The sequence below is a fragment of the Anastrepha obliqua genome, chromosome 1 (assembly GCF_027943255.1).
Source record: "Anastrepha obliqua isolate idAnaObli1 chromosome 1, idAnaObli1_1.0, whole genome shotgun sequence".
Taxonomy (NCBI): Eukaryota; Metazoa; Arthropoda; class Insecta; order Diptera; family Tephritidae; genus Anastrepha; species Anastrepha obliqua.
Genome location: NC_072892.1, coordinates 74973159 through 74992282, shown reverse-complemented (window position 1 = coordinate 74992282; position 19124 = coordinate 74973159). Strand labels below are relative to the sequence as shown.

General features: G+C 40.6%; 1 protein-coding gene across 9 annotated transcripts in view; it reads right to left on the bottom strand.

Annotated features, from left to right (window-relative positions):
- The window catches only part of LOC129242202 (tubulin polyglutamylase TTLL5), a 100462-nt gene that overhangs the window by 48907 nt on the left and 32431 nt on the right, over positions 1 to 19124 (bottom strand). For 2 of the 9 annotated variants that reach the window (XM_054878964.1, XM_054879365.1), the window contains exons 1-2: positions 16307 to 16432; positions 16027 to 16233 (exon numbers count right to left, since the gene is read on the bottom strand). The exons of 2 other annotated variants lie outside the window; for them this stretch is intronic. The gene's annotated coding sequence lies outside the window, so the exon portion shown is untranslated. 5 more of the 9 variants (XM_054878882.1, XM_054879283.1, XM_054879115.1 and 2 more) reach the window with 4 other exon arrangements.

The following is a 19124-nucleotide window of genomic DNA, read 5'->3' as shown; positions in this document are numbered from 1 at the left end:
CATCAAGCGTTGCCAGGACGGCGACGCGGTTCGGGCAGTAGCGTCTGCGTTAAACGCTGCTTGCCACCTCCTCTATTGCGTCAAGGGTTGATTTCCCGCGCCGGAAACCGTATTGCCTTGCTGATAATCCTCCTGCACTCTCAACAGACTCTGAAAGTCTGCAAGATTCGGTGCTGCCCAGCATGTAAAGCGGACGCCAAGCTCACGGTTGCGCCGGGTCACCCTTACCCTTACTGATCAGCATCAGTTTCTGTATTTTCCACAGCTTAGGGAATATGCTTTGAGCAATGCATGCATTGTAAACATCGAGCATCACATCTTGTAGGCTTTCAGCCACAAGTTTGAGAGCTTCAGCTTGGATGCCATCTGGGCCTGGAGCTTCGTTTCTTTTGAGGCTTCTTGCCGCGGTTTTAAGCTCTTCCTCGGGGAAGGGTGGGAGCATCTCGTCATCATGGTGGTATCGGTCCCCGCACAGCATAGAGTACGTGGGGAACAGTCTGTCCACTATTTTGCTAATAGCATCACTGTCTAGATGTACGGCTGTGGAGTTGGCGTTTTGCTTCTCCGTTACAATTTTATAGCCCAGACCCCAAGGGTTGCTATTTAGATCCCTTCGAAGTTCCTCCCATTTTGCCTTCTTACTGGCGATGATTGCTTGCTTCAGCGCTTTTCGGGATTGTCTGAAATCTGAGCTCTACGATTTCTGATGTCAACCAGTACACAAGTCGTGTTCTTGAGCGTAACCCCGCGCCGGGCGCAGATGCGTCGCAGCTTTTAGCAATGCGCTGCATCATGGCGCTTGCAAGGGAGCCAGCGTCACCACTTATGTGCGGCATGGATATTGCATCAAAGTGAGCTAGAAAGGCTTCTGCAGATAGCATGAGGGAAGCACGTACTTGCTCCCGCACATTCGGCGCCGTTAAGCAGTTTCCAGACTGCAGTTTCCACCTCCGCCTTGGCCGTCAAGGAGTCTGCCAGCCTTCATCCGTTTTCTCAGAGGGACCTTTTTTGTTCTCTGTGGGTCCATTTGCCCTGACTTTCTTAAAGCTCTCAGGGGCCGCCGGGCTGGTTGCCATTCCCTTCGGGCTCGTCGTCGCAGAGTTGGGAGTATCTGTTATTTGTTGAATGGCAGTGTTCTTACAGGGATTCGAGAGCGACCTTCCGCCTTCTGCTGTCTTCGGCGAACGTCTGTAGTTCAGCGTTACATCTAACAGATCAGCCATTTTGGTTACTCCAGCTTTGAATTCGTTGCTAATGTTCTGTTGACGTCTGAACGTCGGCTGCATAGACTTTATCACCAACTTACATTGGGAGATCGCATCTTCCTCCATCCTCCTCATGTTTTTTATTAGCTCTTTCCATCTGGCTTTGTGGAGGGCTCGCTTTCCAAGAGCATCATAGTGCTGGGAAGGATTCGTCCGATCCAAATTTCGCCAGTTGCTACACAAGGCCCAGTCTGACAACAGTGCAGTACGAACAGCCTCTTCAAAACATTCTACTGGAAGCTAGTGAGATATTACCATTAATCATAGCGGGTGCTTTCAAACCTGCGACTCTCCGCTTTGAAAATGCTCAGTTCTCGCTTTTCATTCGTAGTACGTCGGCCCATTTTTTATTGTCCACTTGGCGATCGCAAACATACTAAACATTGCATAGAACAATAACTGTGCGCTAGTTACATAAACTAGAAATTCAAAATACCGTTGACCAAGCGACTAGCCGCCGCCACAACATAAACAAGTGCTTGCATGAAATAAGCTGTGAGCAAAGTACCGAATTGTGGTTGCATTTCATCTCGTAGTGTGAGTGCGTCTATATTTACATTAAACATTTTTTTTAAATTGCGAAATTTTTTCATTCTGCAATAATTTAAATTCATAAACTGCAACTGCATGAAATACTGCACTGCAAGCGGAAGCAAGGAATATATGAAGAAAGCTGTGATTACCACAACAATACAATTACTAATCTGACAGCGATGATGAAATGGAACAAATTTTAGGGGACAAAAGAAAATCATGCATTGCTAAGCTAGTTATTTTGCATTTTATTTTTTTATTTAATACGAGGTATCTCAACTGAAAATTTGTTTACTTGTTGGAATTTTTCCCGCCCACAATTTAATCAGCTGTTTATAAAATTTGAAAATTTTTACTGCTTTTACGTTCATGTACTTTTTTGATATTTTTATCTTTGAGAACGAATTCTCGAAAATTAAGTTACTGGACAAATTTTTACATGAACAAACTTATTATAAAAACCTTGTTTGTAAATATATTACTTGAGATGTATCTTCCATGATAGAGCACCACCTCCTCTTTAGCATTATACAGCAAATATTAATTTTTTTAATTTTAGGTATTTTTCCCTTTTTATAGGGGTAATAGAATATATGAAAACCCCAGTATTGGCTTTTTAAATTATTTAAAACCTTCATGTGTTGCTTCAACAAATACTCTTACAAAAATATGTTTCTGTATTCCCTTAAATATAGTACTTTCGCATTTTAGGACGGCACGATATCTCCCTGAAATTGGTGCGCTCATCAGAGGTGAAAACCGATTTATACTGATTGTAGGTGATTTTAATGCGCATTGGTATTCAAGTCTACCAAACGATCGTAGGGGGTAGCACTTGGCAGAGCAGATAGACAACTAAGTTAACTTCAACAAAGCTAATTGGGCCGTCTTTACGAAATTTACTGAGGGCACCTTCACCGATGTACCCGTGCTTACAGCTGCTAGGGCTTGTTTCATTCCTGCTAGAAAGATCCGGGACATACGTCCCAATTTTCCAGTTGAAACAGTCATTCTAGTAAACGAGCGTGATCACCTACGCCTGGCCGCTCCGGGGATCCCAGCATAAAGGATCTCAATTTGGAGGTTCGACAACTGGTCACACAACATTAGCGTACGAAATGGGTAGAGCACCTGAAGACCTGTAAGTTCATTTCTGGTGTGAGTAGGCTCTGGTTCACCGTAAGGTCTCTGTTGAACCCGACGAAACACAACGACATGGTGACGTCGGTAATATTTATTTATTTATTAATGTCTAACAAAATTCAGAACAGACGTTTCAGATATAAATTCAAAACTGAAATACAGGGTGGGCCAAATAAGACCTACTAATGTTAAGCACAAATAATTTTTTTATTTTTTGACTTATTTATTTTTCTCTTTTTGTAGATTATAATTGAATTGTTGGAAATTTATTATGGAACCCTACAGTACAACAAAAAGAGTTAAAATTATCGAGTTTTTCTCACAAACGAAACTGTAGATTGTGGGGCTTTGAAAATCCATGGCAGCACACCAGCATCAGTTGCACCCATCTAAATGTACTGTTTGGTACTGCGTTATGGCCACTAGAATTATCGGTCCATATTTCTTCGAAAATGAGGATGAAACGCCGGAATCGATTTCAGGAGCTTTTTACAGAACATTAATTGAAAACTTTTTGCGATCAATGGTGGAGCAGTATCCTAATTTGAGGTTTCAACAAGATGGAGCAACTGCCCATACTGCTAGGCAAACCATGGACCTGCTGCGTGAAATTTTTGACGAACGTCTGATTTCCAAAAATTCAGATTTCCCTTGGCCACCTCATTTGCCAGATTTGACAAGTGTATCTTAAAGAGAATCTGAGAAAGACAAAGTGTATCTTAATAAACTAGAGCTGAAGCAAAATATTCGAGACGAAATACTGAGCCTTCAACCAGAAACATTATGTGGTATAATGGAAAACGCGTTAAAAAGAGCCAATCTTTATATCGAGAAAAATTATGGACATTTGTCTGATGTAATATTTCATACATAATTTCCATAAAATATATTCAATGTATAAAAACAATTAACCAAAATAAATGAATCTTGCAAAATTTATTAGTGTTTAACAATTAGTAGGTCTTATTAGGCTCACCCTGTACAAATTTATAATATTTAATACTAAAAAGTGTAGTAAAATTAGATTACCAACATAAGAAACCATTATGTTTACTTGTAGTACAGGGTGGCTGATGAAAGCCGCTACCAAAAAAAAATTGAATAACTTTTTTTCTTTTTAAGTTATCTGTTCCATTTTTGTTTTAATTTGCAGATTGATCTTTAAAATTTATTAAAATGGATAACTGGGCCACACAAACAAGAATTTGGATAGTCCGCCGCTATCACGCACTGGAGTCCGTAGTTTTGGTACAGAGAGAGTACAGGCAGATGTTTGGCGGCGATCCCCCGAGCAGATGGACCATAATGAGACTGGTGAATAATTTTGCTGAGCAAGGAACAGTCGCAAGAAGGCCTTATCATCGAAACCCACCAGTTCGGACGGAGGAAACGATCGCTGCTGTAGCTGCAGCTATACAAAGCAATCCAAGGGTTTCAACAAGAAGCTTATCTGCTCAACTTGGTGTCAGCCGACAGTCTTTGCAAACAATAATGCACAAAGATTTAGAGTTATTTCCCTACAAAATTCAAATGGTTAACAAACTGAATGCAGCAGACTTGCCGATTCGCTTGGAATTTTGCCAGAAGATCCTGCAAATGGTGGAAGAAGACCAAAACATGTTAAACTGCCTTTTCATGTCTGATGAGGCCCATTTCGATTTAAACGGCAATGTGAACAAACAAAATTGTCGAATATGGAGTACTTCTAACCCACAGATACTCCACGAGACGGAATTGCATCCTCTTCGCGTGACAGTGTGGTGTGCGGTTTCTTCACGCTGTATTGTCGGGCCTTATTTTTTTGAAGAAAATGGTCACACCGTTACGGTTACTGGAGACCGTTATTTGAAAATGCTGAAAGAATTTTTCTATCCAGAACTACGCCGAAAGAGAATTCCTTTCAACTCTGTGTGGTTTCAACAAGATGGGGCAACGTCTCACATAGCCCAGACTGTTATGAGAGAGTTGCGACGAAAATTTCCCAATAAACTGATTTCAAGAAACTCCGAATTTCGTTGGACCCCCAGGTCGCCTAACCTTACTGCACCTGACTTTTTCTTGTGGGGTTTATGTAAACAAGAAGTTTATAAAACAAAGCCAACAAATTTGGATGAACTAAAACAATCCATTCGGGAAACAATTGCGGCTATTCCTGTCGCAACTCTCAAAGCAGCAATGAACAACTTTTTACTAAGATGCCGCACTTGTGTCAACGAGCATGGGGGGCATTTAAATTCAATTATTTTTAAAACTAGTTAAGCTACATTTAATAAAATTTAATGACCTTCAACTTGAAAAAAAAAATAAATGAATTCCATACACTAAAAAAAAGTTATTTGAGTTTCTTAATGCAGCAAAATTCATCAGCCACCCTGTACTTGTTTGGCCCTAGAGAGGTCCAAGTCCAAAAAGGTTGAGAGATAATTAAGGTCAGACGACGTTCTAACAAGTGATGCATTGGCACTATATAATGTTCTACTAAAGCCAACGCGAAAAATTTGCAACAGCGAGAATTTCTACAACGAAAACTGTATTCTTTCTAGAAGGACCGGGTAGTCCATTTTGCCATTAATGAGATCAAAGATAAATGATACCGCTTGAAAAGTAACTCTATCCCGTAATGGAAGGACACTAATCAAACGACATGATTCGTATGATGGTTTCGATGACAAATTGAGAGAATGTGGTCCGGAACGCACAAACATTTGTTGAACCCTTTCCACTCGATTTATATGGACTGCATGATGAGGTATCCAAATAAAAGCAGCATAATCTAATTTGGACCGAACAAATGCAGAGTATAATATCTTAAGAGTATATGAATCAGTGAAGTGCGATGAGTGACGTCTAACAAAAGCGAGCATATCAAAAGAATTGGAAACGGCATAATTTAAATGCGTGATAAAATTAAGCTTTGCATCAAAGAAAACCGCTAAATCTCATCATGGGACGAAGCAAAATATGTATAATTAATAAGATGAGAGGTATTAGGGGGTTTCGAAGCTTAGAAAATGTGATTTTATGACATTTTTCAATATTAAGAAATAGACGATTCATAAGGCATCAGGAAAATAAATTATTCAACTGCGACTGTAGGACGGCTGAATCACTAGAAGTTTTATTTAATTTAAAGTACGAAACTTATGGGTTTTTTTTAGTTAACTTGAACTTCTTAAAAAACTTATTTGTCAAATTTTAATAATGTTTGAGTTCTTTCGCGCACCAACTAATCTTATAATTTACACGCTTAAAATTGGAACATGTGTAAAACATAGATCTAGGACTAAAGTCTTAAATATCTTAAAGCATACTGCAACTTCAATATTGCTTAAAGACAGTTCCCAATAACTTTCACGTAAAGCGTTAAAGGAAGGATGAGCGCTCTCAGGACTGTTTCCAAAAAATATTAAAAATTCCAAGTCTAGTTTTAAGGGAATATGGTGAACATTAATCGGCAATATTGAAGAAGCAGACTGCGATACAACAAAACTAATATTGTCATACTATTAGTTAACCCATTAATCTGTTATCAATAAAATAAGATTCAGTAGGACTATTGATATTTGATGGCGTTAGATATACGTTATTTTCCAGATGTAACCAACTTAGATCGTTTAAATTAATATCCCCTAAGACACATAATTGGTTATTCCCAATAAAATACTGAAGGCTAACTGTTAACATGTGACTTATACAAGCACTCATTAATTAAGGGCGAAATATAGGAAACACAAATATAAAGAGAAGTATGCGAACCACGTATTCGCGCCTATAGCTGGTCCAATACAGTATCAGTCTCTTGTAATTGAATAAGTGATGCGTAACGATTACAGCGAACTGCAATCATAACACCGTCCCTCTGTCACATCAGGTTTAACAGCATCTGTGTCTACGGAAAAGAACGTAAAGGTTCGAATCGAAAAATTCAGTATCAAAAAAGGTTGATTTGGGCCAAGTCTCAGTTATAACACCAACATCATATTCACAACATTTAGTCCGGACGCATTTTAGTAATAGATGTTTATCTGATTATTAGGCCTGTCGCGGGCAGCTAATTCTTAGGCAGTTGATTTTCTTGCTTTTGCTATTAGTTTCTCAACTGTCCAGCACTTATATAAAGGTTTCGCCACGAAAACAGGATAGAAGATAAGGCAGATCTGCGCCAAATAAAATATTTAATGATGCAGATAAGAGATGGAATGTTCGCAAAGTTAAAGAAAACCCCGATTTAAGCGATGCAAAATTAACGAACGAAGTCGGAAAATACTTAGGCAAGATCTGTAACCCTGAAACTGTTCGTAGAGCTCTGCGCGAAGAAAATTTTCATGGAAAGACTGCCCGAAATAAGCCGTTGATTAATGCTCGTAATAGAAAGCAAAGAAAAAAGTTTTGCAGACAACATTTGAATAGAGACATTTCGTTCTGGAAGTGCGTTGTTTTTGCGGATGAAAGCAAATTTATCCTTTTCAGGTCTGATGGGAACTCCTGCGTTTGGAGAAAACCAAACACCGCGCTTGAACCATGTAATTTGGGCTCTACAATTAAACACGGCGGGGCAGTGTGATGGTATGGGGTTGAAGCTCTATTCAGACGTCGGAGATTTAACATTTATCGACGGAAACATGAATAAGAGATGTATCTGGATCTGCTATAAGATAATTTAGTACAAATTGCGGATAAAATGGGCATTAGGTATTCGTTTAGGTTCTACGAAGACAACATTCGTCTGGTATTGTAAAAACTTGGCTTATCTGGAACTGACCACATGTAGTACAGACAGCTGCACAGAGTCCAGATCTCAACGTTATTGAGAAATTGTGGTCAGTGCTGGAAAATAAAATAAGTATTTCTAATGCTTCTGATCTAAAACCGGCACGACAGGAAGAATGGGTAAAAGTAGTTCCGATTATACAGCAAAACTTATAGAATCTAGGAGTTCCTGATTAAAAGCTGTTCCGAATCAAAAGGGATACCCCACTAAGTATTAGCCGTAATCATGAAATCGAAATATTTATGTTTTTTGAATCCTTTTAATTTAGTGCATCATTTAAGCTGTGACCTCAAAACTGTAACTGAATTAACACGTTCACGCCGGCGCGTACCACCGGTGGCTCGCACAAGATTGCTTCATGAGGCGGCGTGTACCAGCGGTGGCCCGCACAAGATTGCTTCATGGGACGGCGTGTACCACCAATGGTACTTTATTAGACGGTACCTATGAGATGAGAAGCCATAAACGACTACCCTTATGAAAAAATTTCGTTTTATATAACCGGCAATCGCTTCCGATAGAGCGAAAAGATGTAAACGTTGCCGTCCGTGGGCGAAGACCAACACATAATTTGTTATTTTTTGTTGTTAAATAAAACATGTTATTTAACAATGAAAAAATATAAGATTTTTTTCTGCAATGGAAATACCATAAAATATATTTGATATTTTAATAATTTTTTTCTTCTTCTTCTTAATTGGCGCTATAACCACTTACGCGATTTTGGCCGAGTTTAACAAAGCGCGCCAGTCGTTTCTTTCTCGTGCTAACTGGCACCAATTGGACACACCAAAGGAAGCCAAGTCCTTTTCCACCTAATCTTTCTAACGCAGAGCAGGCCTTCCTCTTCCTCTGCTACCACCAGCTGGTACTGCATCGAATACTTTCAGAGCCGGAGCGTTTGTATCCATTCGGACGACATGATCCAGCCAACATAGCCGCTGGATCTTTATTCGCTGCGCTATGTCTATGTCGTCGTAAAGCTCATACAGCTCAACGTTCCATCGTATGCGATATTCGCCGTTGCCAACGTGCAAAGGTCCAAAAATCTTACGCAGAATCTTTCTCTCGATCACTCCAAGCGTCGCATCATCGGATGTTGTCATCGTCCAAGCTTATGCGCCAGACGTTAGGACGGGCATGATGAGAGTGTTGAAGAGTGTTAGTTTTGTTCGTCGAGAGAGGACCTTACTGCTCAGTTGCCTACTTAGTCCAAAGTAGCACTTGTTGGCAAGAGAGATTCTACGTTGGATTTCAAGGCTGACATTGTTATCGGTGTTAATGCTGGTTATTAAATAAACGAAGTCTTTTACAACCTCGAAATTATAACTGTCTACAGTGACGTGGGTGCCGATACGCGAGTGCGCCGACTGTTTGTTAGAAGATAGGAGGTACTTCGTTTTGTCCTCGTTCACCACCAAACCCATTCGCTTTTCCTCTTTATCCAGTTTGGAGAAGGCAGAACTAACAGCGCGTTTGTTAAGGCCGATGATATCGATATCATCGGCATACGCCAAAAATTGTACGCTCTTATAAAATATTGTGCCTGAGCGATTAAGTTCTGCGGCTCGCATTTTGCTCTCCAACATCAGGTTAAAGAAGTCACACGACAGGGAGTCACTCTGTCTGAAACCTCGTTTGGTATCAAACGGCTCGGAGAGGTTCTTCCCAATTCTGACGGCGCTGCAGTAATGCAGTTGTTTAATATGCTCTTCATAGAAAGAAGCTCCGTTTGTAAGTTATCAAAATTTCCCAGTAGCAATTGTTTTTCATCATGAAGGGATCGAAGTAAAGAAAGCACACGAAAATTCCCTGATCTAAGCCCAGCTAATTCTTTTAAAACAGCAGTGAGCGTAGATTCTAGAACGGAACAGATGGCACTTGTTGTTTTTCTGGCACATGAGCTATAATAACATTCGAATTATCCACAGGCGGCAATGCTTCAGGTGTGTTGCGGGGTAGAGGCGGGGAGCGAATAGAGTTCCGCCACACTTTTGTACAAATTGCGCAGAAAAATTCACGATCCGACTTAACAGCATCGACTTCTGAATAATTAACACATTTTAAATGGAATAGTTATGTGCATTTAGAACAGTAAATTTTCGGCTGACCACGGTCAAGTTTTTGCTTGCATGTAGCATGTAGAAGGTATACTTAATGTGTCCATAAAAATAACGCGCCGAAAATGAACTAAGCGTAGCACATCCGAACAGCTAGACAGCATAAACGAACCTGCCGAACCGAATCTCTGAGCAGAGGAAGATAAAGCAAGGTGTTCCGCAGGGTGGTGTCTTACAACTCCTTCCATCTGGTCCCCCCATGAAGCAGCAAGTTTGCTGGGCCTACCGTTAGATAAGCTAGCAGAAGATGACCGGTGATCTACATAACACTGACAGGGATAAGTATATGTACTACTACAACAACAACAGCAGTGTGGAAATTCAGAATATTGCTTATAAGGAACCTTACGAAAGCCCCAAATACATATTTTAAGACGTTTAAAGTTTACGACATACAACAATACGACTCGCATGCACATTTGTCTTTTTATATGGACGCAACGCAAGTAAATAAAATAATAATAGGACTATGAATAAGTTCCTTGCGGTTTTACAACAGATGGCGTAACTTGATTATTATTCCATCGATCCACATTTCCAAACATTCATTGGAGAGCTACTGTCGTAAGGCACAAACGTCAGTATAAGTTTTTTATTTGAAGCGTAAACAACAATATTTTTACCACACTTGAAAATGTCGAATTTCGTGCCAAATAATGTGTTTTTGCGGGGAATTTTTTAATATGAAGAAAAAAGCAGCCGAAAGTCATCGTATCTTGGTGGAAGTTTATGGTGAGCATACTCTAGCTGAGCGAACGTGCCAGAAGTGGTTTGCACGCTTTAAAAGTGGTGATTTTGGCTTGGAAGACGAAGAACGCGAGGGTGCGCCGCCAAAGTTCATGGATACCGAATTGGAGGAATTGCTCGATCAAGATCCGGCTCTAACGCAAGAAGAGGTTGCAAAAACTTTGGGAGTTGATCAATCAACCATTTCCAAACGTTTAAAAGCCATGGGAATGATCCGAAAGGTAGGCCATTGGGTGCCGTATGAATTGAAGCCAAGAGACGTTGAACGCCGTTTTATGGCATGCGAACAACTGCTTCAACGGCACAAAAGAAAGGGTTTTTTGCATCGAATTGTGACTGGCGATGAAAAGTGGGTCCATTACGACAATCCAAAACGTCGGGCAACGTATGGATACCCTGGCCATGCTTCAACATCGACGTCGGCGCAGAATATTCATGGCCTGAAGGTTATGCTGTGTATCTGGTGGGACCAGCTGGGTGTTGTGTATTATGAGCTACTGAAACCGAATGAAACGATTACGGGGGATGTCTACCGACGACAATTGATGCGTTTGAGCCGAGCACTGCGAGAAAAACGGCCGCAATACGCCGATAGACACGACAAAGTTATTTTGCAACATGACAATGCTCGGCCACATGTTGCACAAGTGGTCAAAACATACTTAGAAACGCTCAAATGGGATGTCCTACCCCACCCGCCGTATAGTCCAGACCTTGCGCCATCCGATTACTATCTCTTCCGATCGATGCAACATGGCCTGGCTGACCAGCACTTCCGTAATTACGATGAAGTCAAAAAATGGATCGATTCGTGGATTGCGGCAAAACCGACCGAATTTTTCACAAAGGGAATCCGTGAATTGCCAGAAAGATGGGAAAAAGTAATAGCAAGCGATGGACAATACTTTGAATATTAAATTTGTAACCATTTTACGTCAATAAAGTTTCAAATTTCGAAAAAAAACCGCACGAACTTAACCATAGTCCTATTAATAAAATACCTACCATAATCAAACATTTTTAGATATTTTTTTCAGAATTTACTAACCCAATCTCACATTTTAATTTCTGGTATTTTATGGGAAATTCCTTAGCACAACGGGTAGATGTGCCTTGGCGGCGACAAACGCTAGAGCAGGGTGGCAGCAAGGAGAATAGGTATTATCAATACATATATATATATATATATAATTAGCGCGTACACCCTTTTTGGGTGTTTGGTCACGCTCTTCCTCCTATTTGTGGAGTGCGTCTTGATGTTGTTCCACAAATGGAGGAACCTACAGTTTTAAGCCGACTCCGAACGGCAAATATTTTTTATGAGGAGCTTTTTTCGGCAGGCAATGGTAAACCTCCTAGTTACTATTGCCTGCCGAGGGGCGGCCCCTATTAGAAAAATGTTTTTCTTCATTTTGGTGTTTCACCGAGATTTGAACCTAAGTTCTCTCTGAAATCTGAATGATAGTCGCGCACCAAACTATTCGGCTACGGCGGCCGCCGTAGGAACCAATAAGAATATTTCTACCACTAAATTTTGGCCGCCGTAGCCGATGGGTTGGTGCGTGATTACCATTCGGAATTCACAGAGAGTACGTAGGTTCGAATCTCGGTGAAACACCAAAATTAAGAAACACATTTTTCTAATAGCGCTCGCACCTCGGCTGGCAATGGCAAACCTCCGAGTGTATTTCTGACATGAAAAAGCTTCTCATAAAAATATATGCCGTTCGGCGCGGGTTTGAAACTGTAGGTCCCTCCATTTGTGGAACAACATCAAGACGCACACCACAAATATGAGGAGGAGTTCGGCCAAACACCCAAAAAGGGTGTACGCGCCAATTATATATATATTTAAATTTTAATTTAATTTTCAGATATCGTTATGCACTTTCGTATTGGCGATGACAAGAAAATGCAGCTGCCTCGTAACGCTAAGCCATGGAAAAAGAAGGGACAGGAAATAGCAAGAGTTCGATGTTATTTTGAGAGAACAGAAATCAGATCCTATTTTTGAAGCAAGTAGCTTCAGTAATTTTCATACAAAACTACTTAGTCTAAAGATTAAAGTCTGTCTAATAAAAACGTGGCCGCCGTAACAAAATGCATTGTATGGGCTTATAAAATTTATTATACGCAATATAATTTATATAATATATATGTACATAGTTACCACCATTAGCCATAATGGCTTCACATCGTCGAGTCATACTTTGTGTTAATTTTTGCGCAAATTGTAGAGGTAAACGGCTCCAAATCAACTGAATTTGCCTTGATAACTATTTGACCGTCCATATTTCTTTTTCTTTAATTTCCATCCCATTCATTTGACTGTTTCCACTCTACACATCTTCGACTTCGATTTTTGGGATTGCGCCTTCTTTTAAAATCGAAATTTTATTCATCAAAACTGCATTCGAATTGGCGGTAAACACAAATAAATGATCAAAGCCTCTTTCGGTGAAGCAGCCCAAAACATCCACCTTCCTATGGCAGCTGGTTCTACGTTACCGGAATGACTCGGGTTTTTCCCGACCAGGGGCTACCGCCCCAGAAAACTAGCCCTGTCTAGTGAACAGCATATCACCCCACCCCTTACGACACAGGAGCAACTCCTTGCAGCAAACCTTGCTCCAAATGCCTCTCCTCAGGGCTGGAATTGAATCCAACCCTGGGCGAGAAGTATTCTATTGCTGCGTCTGCCATAAACGGCTCCACCTGAACTCCATCTCGGTTAAGTGCAATAAGTGCAACGGGTGGAGCCACCTTAAGACCTGTTCAGGCCTTAAGACTCATAGGGAGTGGTCCACACGGTATGTGGCCTCTTATTGCTCCCACCAGCAGGCGTCTGATGCCTCCACGGCTACTACTCCCCCTGATAGGCTGGCACCACAACCCACACCTCCACGGTAAGGAGCCTATCAGAGCAACACAACTCCCCCGACTTAATCCATCCCATTCCCTCCAAATGAAGTGCGGGGACAAACTAGCAGCTCTTGGTCCCCCGCACAGTCTGTTCCGTGTGTCAGACCAGAGTTCCTCGGAACCTGTCCAGTACAATTATTGCAATGGCTGGTACCACTTTCGGCGGTGCTCTGGCCTGCGCACAACCCGAGAGTGGACACGCGGCTACGGTGCCACCTGCTGTAGAGCTCTGCACCCACAACCGCCCCCTGTGGCGCGGCCCGCCCAGCAACAACTATAGCGGATTGCACAGCAGGCCCAACGTAGGTGACTTCAATTCGCATCACGATCTTTGGCATTCAAGCCTGCCAAATGATCGTAGGGGGCGGAGCAAATAGACAATTCGACATCCAGCGCTGTGAACGACGACGCCACCACCAGGGTAGTGGGCAATTGCCCTGATCTAACAATAGCTAGCGCGGGTCTGATAAATAGCATAACGTGGCGACCTATGCTATCGCTTGCATCAGACCACTTGCCCATTATCGTCTCGGTTGAGAGACCTGCCGACTTTGTTTCCGCGAACCACCGGTCCTATTTTAACTTTTAAAAAAGCTAAATAGGCCGGTTTCACGGAATTCACTGAAGACACCTTCGCCGCTCTTCACATCCCCACTGATGTGCGCGCAGGCGAACGCGCATTCCGCAAGGTGCTCAAAACTGCTGCGGGTCACTTCATTCCAGCTGAAAGGTTTAAGGACATTCGTCCTAATTTCCCAGCCGAAGCACCAGCTTGGCAAACGACCGTGACTACCTACGCCAGGTCGATCCCGGCGATTCCCGCATAAGGGATCTAAATTTGGAGATCCCGCAACTGGTAGATCAACACAAGCGGACTAAATGGGTTGAGCACTTGAAGACCTGGAACCTCACCTCTGGGGTGAGCAAGCTCTGGTCCACTGATAGGTCCCTCTCGAACCCGACGAAGCACAACGACAAGGTGGCTATCACCTTCAACGGTTGCACTTCGTCGGACCCGAAGAGGTGCGCTAGCTATTTTAGCCAACTTTTTATACTGCATGCTCCGGCCGACAGATCCAAGCGTCGTGCTACCAGAAGGCTGCACAAACTGACGAACGACAGAACGCCACTTGCTTTCTCTTGTGATGAGGTTCAGGGGCCCTTCAATAAATCTAAAACATCAGAAGCAATGTCTGGTCGCCTGTCGAACGAGGCACAAATGCTCCCAGTAATGGAGCATAACAAACTGCTCAGCAAGCAGTTCCTGCATGGATGTTACCGCAGGTTTCACCCCTGCAGACACCTGCTTGAGCTAGAGTCGCCTCCCAGTCACGTCAGGAGACACCTCTTAAACTACGCCGACGAAATTCAGGACAAAACTGACCGTAATCTACTGGACCTGACAGTGTTTAGACAGTCAATAAACGACATTCACCGGGAGACCGTCACCACCTTCTTAAGCTCCCGTCCACAGAATGCCGTAATCGGAGTCCAACCACCTCCTATAGCAGATGAAGAGCTCCAGCTTCCTCGTGAGACACGTGTTACACTGGCACAATTACGTTCTGGATATTGTAGCAGGTTAAACTCCTACTTATCCAGAATCGACCCCGACATACCAAACATATGTCCGGCATGTGAAGGCACCCCGCACGACACTAACCATTTTTTCAGGCGCCCTCTAAAACCGACTCATCTAACACCCCTCTCCCTGTGGACACAACCCGTCGAAACAGCATGTTTCGTGGGCCTACCTTTAGATGAGCTAGACGAAGATGACCGGTGATATGCCCTACACTGGCGGGGCTTCTATTACTGTTACACACAAACAAACATGCACCTTAACTGGATGTCCAATCCCTTTCTGAATTTACCTTAGCCCTTTAAAATGTGTGATAAAGGGAGCATCGATTTTTTCAATGTGCTCCGAAATTTGAAGTCTTCTACACGTAAACGTCCTCGATTGGTGTCTTTGGATGCATTAACATTCTTTTTCTTTGAAATTGTTTCAACTTCACCCAACGATAAGTTGGGCTTTATCCTAAACATATCAATATGACTCATCCGGGGAAGTCATCGACGTTTTTAACTTCGGCATACCATTGCACCAATTTATTTATAGACGTCTTCGATTTCTTCAACTGATTCAAATCGTTTTTCATACGAGGAACTAATTTTTTATATTACGGAACTCTATGTTTGAATTTTGCCGGTCACGCTTCCATGTTGTATGTCGCAGCATGAAAAATGGGGGTAGTTAAGAAATCCGTAGTAAAAGAACAACAGAATCAAGATCAAAAGCAATGGGATAAAGTGTGCAAGAGCATCACATGTACGTATGGCAAGGCGGAAGACATTTATATACAAATATAATGGGGATAATAGGATCAAAATTACAAAACCAATAATGCCATAGTTTTGCACGTACATACTACACATGCATGCATAATATCTAAAATAATACGGCGTATTCATCCCTAACATGTGCTTAGGCCAAGATTTTCATCAAATGACAAGTTTTTACCCATTTTATGGCAGGAAACGCATCCAAAACCTACTGCCTTAGGTCATGCAATATAATGTTAGTTACGACGAACATGCATCCACAGGAATTTTTTCGTCACACAGAAATTTTGCGGCTGATTTGTGGCCTCTCTTTGCTTTGCTTCAACTATGCCTAACAGTGAAAATTTTGAATTTGCCGCAAACTTTTTTTCTTTCTTAAAGCTGCCTGTTCCACATACGGTCATATACATATTTTAATATAATAGTTTCAGCGAACTGTCGATTCTTGTAGTATTTACCTTAGATGCTAATAATTTCAACTCCTGCAATATCTGCCATTTAATTCTACCGACAGCATAAATACATTTTTAAGTATTTAACTTTCCATATAATAAATTTATCGATGCAAATCTAAATTGATGGTACCGCACCTTTGTATATTTGGAGGAGTATGAAACTGAAAGCATCAAAATAACAATCAAACACGTATATTTATTAGTTTATATTGAACTTATTTTTGCGAAACAAATAAAAAAAATTTTAATATCACTTTTAATTTATTTTTAATTGTTTAAACTTCACCGCTCATACAACGCGTACTATGTAAATTTATATTATTGTGATTGTTTTGGTTGCTATTCTTTTTGTTAATGACATCACTGGGTGGTAAACTATAACGGAAAGTTCGATGCGCAACCTTGTATTTTATCGTTCTTGCTGAAGTCGACTATTGGGGTAACACATTTAATCGAAAAGTCCATATTCATTAAATAAATACTAATCAATATTCTCACTGACCGTTAACAATGATGCTTACAAAAAGTGCTAAAAGACAACCACAAGCTAAATGAGCTGCTCAAAAATTTAGTAGTACTTTATGGGTTAAGGGGGTCTTCTGGTCTCGAGGCTCTAAAATGAAGGGTTTTTTTGGGGATTGATTATGAAAATCCTGTGAATATTTAAAAAAAATTTTTTTTTTATTTTAAAGGTACATGTCTTGGCTTTTAAAAAATGGTTTTGACTTTGAAAAAAATTAACACCCGCGACCTTGAAATGGCGCTGAAGACGTCCACCTCCAAACGAAACAGGTCTCCATTTTGGTCACGGTTTTTCCACCTGGGTAATCAGAAAGCAAAAATTAGATATGCGTTGTCTTCAGAGTTGCCCTGGTTAAGTTTTCCCGCGACAGATTTTTTTTTTTAATTTTTTTCAAAAGTTATGCAATTTTGCAAATATTTTTTGCTCATTTTTTGAACTTTAAAAGGTTATAAAAATGGAATGAAAAAAAAATTTCAAAAATCGTACACGGGGAAACTTAGCGGTAAGTTTTCCGAACCTTTTAAGACCAAAACCATTGAAATCGGAGTATAACTACTATGAAAAGTGTGACCAAAATGCTTAAAAAACACGATTTTCGGGGAAACGCGTTTAAAGATAAAGTTTATGATGAAAACGGCCGGAGGAGGGTACACTTCGGTGACCAGAAAAATTTGAAAAAATGCGATTTTCAAAAAATCCTTTCTGTGGCGTATTCTCGCATACACATACAACAAAATTATGCAAAAAAAAAATAGATTTTTTTTCGCTGGAGACCAGAAGACCCCCTTAAGCGCCTTCGCCATGCGTGTAAGAAACTGTATTGAGAACAAAAAGTAATGTTTGTTAATTATATCGTGCAACCACTTTTACATACCTCTATGACTTTACGTGCCTTCATTATTATTTGGGCTGTCTCCATCTGCGTAAATTATTCGAACTATTGTAAAACACCATCTCACCTTTTATAAAACAAAATCTGAACTCGGCGCAACTCAACGCGGGTTTTTTGGGCACTATAATACTAGATAATATTAAAGAAGAGTTCTATTTAATTTGACTATTAACTTAACGATTTAATGCATATGATCATTAAAATTATTTGTCATTTGGAACCCTCTTAGCAGCAACTAGCGAACTGTACCATGCTCACTTACCCAGTTCTAAATACAACATTTCGATGTGGATAGTCTCTTCGTACTTCACAGCTTAAATGTTTCTTCAAGAAATTCCAGAATATAGAAAGGCGGTCGTGAGCCTGCAGCAACACACCTCACCCAGTGCCTTTTCAGATTTGTGATCAAATACAGTTTCATGTATACACCGACCACAAACCGCGTATCGCCAGCTCTTGGTTAAGGCATATGATCAATAAGTGAAGAAACTGGCTCAGCAATTAAAGCAATACTGCATTATGTATTTTTTGATTGCCGATGGCTTGTAACCAGCCTGTGTAGGTGACGCAATAATGCAGAAGTTATTTCGCTCTGAATATGTTGCCTAAAAATACGATTCAATAACTGCGTTTCACTTAGACTTAATTTCGCGCTAAAAAAAAAAACATCGACATTATCAAATAAAAACTTAATTCCATTTCAATTCTACAGTGAAAACTTTTATATTACGTTTGATAAGCTAGCAATGACCATCAGATTATCAACATTTTACTGACAGAATACATAATGTTTCCTTTGTTGCAGAAATCTTGTGACAGAAAATGATGCCGTGTCATAAATCAGTTATTACATCTCGAACACTCATAACCTCACTGCGAAATTTATTAGACATTCGCCATGTCGAATATAAAAATAATCCCGCCACTGACTACCAGGATATTCGAATTGCTTTAGTTTGAGTAAATATGGTTTCTCAACTAACTTATGTATACTTGCTGAATAACCTACCTACATGAATAACCTACTGGCTCCCTTTGTTGAACTTGGCTTCGCTTGGGTGGTTCCTGCCCCAATATAAAAGAAGAATATTTGGTTACATTTCTTAACACTTTTTAATTTTAACTCTCATGTAACCATTGACAACTTTGATCTCATTCGTCAAAAATATTTTATAAAAGCACGTGGATTTTGCTGACAGCACTCATTCGATTTTTTAAAATAAATTTTTATTAGCAATATGGTATATTATATCAAGACAAACCTAAATATATGGGTTATTCATGAACGAAGTATTATAGTATTTGCATGATTTGCTTACACTTTGGCTTCGGTTTCTTGCCACACTTATATTGTTTTTCTGACTGCAGAAATCTGCCGTAGTACTGTCGCTGCTTGTCTTAAAATA